Source organism: Sciurus vulgaris (assembly GCF_902686455.1).
Source record: "Sciurus vulgaris genome assembly, chromosome: 2".
NCBI classification, from domain to species: domain Eukaryota; kingdom Metazoa; phylum Chordata; class Mammalia; order Rodentia; family Sciuridae; genus Sciurus; species Sciurus vulgaris.
In genome coordinates this window covers 184,648,423-184,652,383 of record NC_136462.1, presented here as the reverse complement: position 1 = coordinate 184,652,383, position 3,961 = coordinate 184,648,423, and the positions used below count along the sequence as shown (strand labels likewise).

The 3,961-nt window shown below is 49.9% G+C and overlaps 1 pseudogene across 1 annotated transcript; it reads left to right on the top strand.

Moving 5' to 3' along the window:
* Positions 1-1,646: 1,646 nt before the first annotated feature.
* LOC306651807 (ATP synthase subunit O, mitochondrial-like) lies at positions 1,647-2,328 on the top strand (annotated as a pseudogene). The gene has a single exon. The product of its transcript is annotated as an ATP synthase subunit O, mitochondrial-like (transcript).
* Positions 2,329-3,961: the final 1,633 nt, after the last annotated feature.

The window sequence follows — 3,961 nt, the reverse complement described above, 5'->3', positions numbered from 1 at the left end:
AAAGAATGAGATCATATTGTTTGTTTGTAAGAATATGGACAGAAGCAGGGTGTGGTGGTGCAAGCCTGCAATCCCAGGGACTCAGGAAGCTGAGGCAGGAGGATCCCAAGTTCAAAGCCAGCCTCAGCAACTTAGCAAGGCCCTAAGCAACTCAGCAAGACCCTGTCTCTAAATAAAATATTTTTAAAAGGGCTGGGGATGTGGCTCAGTGTTGAAGCACCCCTAGGTTCAATCTCCAATACAAAAAGAAAAAAGAAAAGAAAAGGGATAGAAGAGGAGATTATCCTACTAAGATGAATAATCCAGATGCAAAAAGACAAGTAGCACATTTTTTTCTCATAGGTGGGAACAACAACAAAAATTGACCGGAAAGAAGAGGAATTATTAGAAGGGAAGCCAGGAAAAGGGGAAGAGAGGGGAGGGCAAAGAGGGCAGGAGGGAGGGTAGATGAGTTTTAAACCTGATACACGCAGGTCTGGAGATGCCACTGTGTAACCCATTAACTTGTACAAGTAATGAGCTAATATCACAATTTTAGAAGCTTCAGGAATTTGGCAAGCCAATATTCAGTAGCTTGAGATTGGCCACAGTGGGAGCATTTAGACCTCAGAACTTGGCAAATGTTACAAATCAAGATTGTTTTTCTTGTTTTTCCAGAAAGCCAGCTGTTAAGCCTTTACCCAAACACCATTGGATGGGGCCATTCTCTGTAGCTGGTAGAGAGTCATTCTTCCCAACTGGCCCAGGCTCCTTCTGGGCCCTTCTACCCTGTGATATTCCTTTCTCCTAAGCAGCTGTTTGTTTAATATTGCTTGCATGGTACTTGGCTTAGCTGAGTTCTCTCTTTCCCCAATACCTGGAGGTCAAGTCTCTTTTCTGATAAAAGTCGAGGATGACAACAGAGAAATGCGATATGCTGATCTTCACACCCCACCGAGATCTCTGCTTCACTGATCCCCAGCGCCAAAACCAAACCATCAAGTCCGTGGTGTTTTGTTACAGCAGCCACGGGAAACTGGCACATCCAATCAGACACTGGCAGAGGACCCTCCCGGGGGCAGTAATTGTCTGCACGTCCAGCCTTCCCCAGAAACAGCAGCAGAAAATTCCAATGAAAGAGTCACACCTATTTCCAGGGGGATGCCAGCTAGCAGCTTCTATGAGGATGAATTCCAAAAAGACAAGCAGGCCACCAACCTCAGCAGCCTGGGTGAACATGGTCTGGGTTGGGCTGTATCATGGCATCGACCCCTGGAGTTAGACAAAGCGGAGTGGGGCAGGGGGGTCCTGGCTCGGCTTATGTGGGTGGCTCCAAGTTTAGGTCCTCACCCTTCTGCCAGGGAAAAGATAAGACACCAGGTGTCAAAAGCAAAAGCCCCAGGGAGTCCTATTTTCAAGGGTCAGTACGCTCAGAAGACGACGTAGGAGGGAGAGGGCTGTGGCATAGGATTCAGGTGAGAAATGACTTGTGCTCACAAACCCAGCCTCCCAGCTTAGACCTGCCCTGGGTGCCACTAACCAACCTCTAGGCTAAGGCTCTGAGGAGAAGAGAGGGCTTTCGTCTCCTGACACCCCAGTTGTTTATAAGTGTTGTTGGTCAAATAAATGTAGGTGAAGCAGGAGCAACAAAATGAAAACTGGAGAAGATGGCCACCCCAGCAGCGTCCCGGCTCCCGGGGCAGGTGCAATGCTTCAGTTCATCTGTGCTCAGACCGTTTACCAAGCTTGTGAGGCATTGAAGGTCGCTATGCCACTGCCCTTGATCCTGCTGCATCTAAACAGAATAAACTGGAACAAGTAGAAAAGGAGTTGTTGAGAGTAGCACAACTCCTGAAGAACCCAAAGTGGCTGCTGCTACCCTGAATCCCTACATCAAGCATTCTCTCAAAATCAAAAGCCTCAATGACATGACGGCAAAAGAGAGGCTCTCCCCCGTCACGGCTAACCTGAGCAGCTTGCTTGCTGAGAACGGTCACCTAGACAATACCCATGGCATCATCTCTGCCTTATTGACCATCATGAGTGGGCATCGTGGAGAAGCACCTTACACAGTGACCACCACGTCTCCTTTACCTGAAGCTGTTCTCTTTGAGTTAAAGACCCTCCTGAAGAGCTTCCTAAGTCAAGGCCAAGTACTGAAATTGGAGGTTAAGACTGATCCGGCAATCATGGGTGGCTTGATTGTCCGTATTGGAGAGAAATGTGTTGATATGTCTGCAAAAACCAAGATTCAGAAGCTGAGCAGGGCTACACGGGAGAGCGTCTAAGTGTCGATTTTCTATCATGAAAATTCCCAGACATGGAGCAACAATAAAATGCTTCCTGAAGAAAAAAAAAATTAAAACCGACTTACTCTTCAAGCAAGGAATATTATGCAATGTTCTCCATTTTGTTGTTGTAGGCTTTTTTTCCCAGAGCATCTCATGGGGTTGGTTTCATGAAACACATGCAGGAGAAATGGTCCCCCATTTGCTGATCAGATGGAACATCGCAGGGCCCCAGGGAAAGGGGGAGGCTGTGGAAAGGCCAGAGGCCTGCTCTCTGCCCAGGTGCGGTGTTTCCAGTGGCCAAGCCCTTGCCTGGACAGTCTTGTCTCCTTTACCTTGTCTCCCCCACCCCATGAAGAAGAAGTTGTGGTTCATTTTACAGGCGAGCAAACTGAGGTCCTGACAAATGCCCAGGCTCTTGCTCCCTGGGCAGGGGCTCCAGGGAGAGGGGCAGGGAATAAGGAGGTGAGCTGCACTGGATGAGTCCTAGCCTGGCCTTGGGCCTCCACAGGCTGACTCACAGCCGGGAATGAAGGGCCAGAACAGGTTTGACATCCTGGCTGAGTGATGACAAGCAGTAGAAAGTCAGGCATGGGTCCACGCCATTCCTGACTCCTGCCCCTCCAGCAGCATGCAGTCAAACAAGCCCACCTGGCCAAGCTCAGTGGCGCATGCCTGTAACCCCAGCACCTCAGGAGGCTGAGACAGGAGGATCGCAAGTTTAAAGCCAGCCTCAGCGACCTAGCAAGCCCCTAAGCAACTTAGCAAGGCCCTGTTTCAATATAAAATATTAAAAGGGCTGGCATGTGGCTCAGTGGTTAAGCACCCCCAGGTTCAATCCCTGGCACCAAATTTTTTTTAAAAAAAGACTCTACCTGCCTGAACACTGTTTGCTCTTCTTGGACCCAATCTGCTTGAGCCAGAGGAACTGAGATTGCAGGGAGGTGTCCAGCATTGTGGGACTTCTCACCTTGGCCTCTGCTGGCCTGGTCCCAACTCTGTTTCATCATCAATAAGTCAAGTGTGCCACTGGTACCAGGGACTGGCAGCCCAACCAAAGCCTGCAGGCACCTGAACCTGTCACTCCCCGCCGTCACCTCACCACAGCATCTTCTGATCCATCAATGGATTTTGTTAAAGATGCAGCCACCTGGTGAGAGGCAATCATGCAGTAAAGCTAAGCCACGCAGTCAGTGGAGACAAGAATCCTCCAAGCCTGGTCCAGAGAGAACACGCTTCCTGGATTTGGCTGAGATGCCCAGGAATAATTAGACCCATAGCATCAGCTGAGGTCAGAAAACCATGGAACAGCCAAGCTCCAGGCTGGTAAGAAAGAGGTGACTCCGTGGTGGCGTTTCAGGCAAGGGCCACAGAGGAGAGCTGCCACCTCCCAGCATCCTGCTACTCTTAAGTGTGGTCCTCGGACCAGCCCCATCAGCATCATCGGGAAGCTCATTGGAAATGACAAACCTCAATCCCTCTCTAGACCCACTGGATGAGAATCTGGACTTTAACAAGATCCCCCCAGGTCATCGTGCACACGTTCAAGTGTGAGAAGCTGCCCTGGCACAGCTAAGCGTCTCTTCCAGAGGCATCGGAGGCAAGAAGGGGACAGGAGGGAAGGAATGGTCTCCATCTCCTTATAAAGACTTTTGGAGCTGACTAGTGATCCCGCACCCTCTGCTCACCTGGGG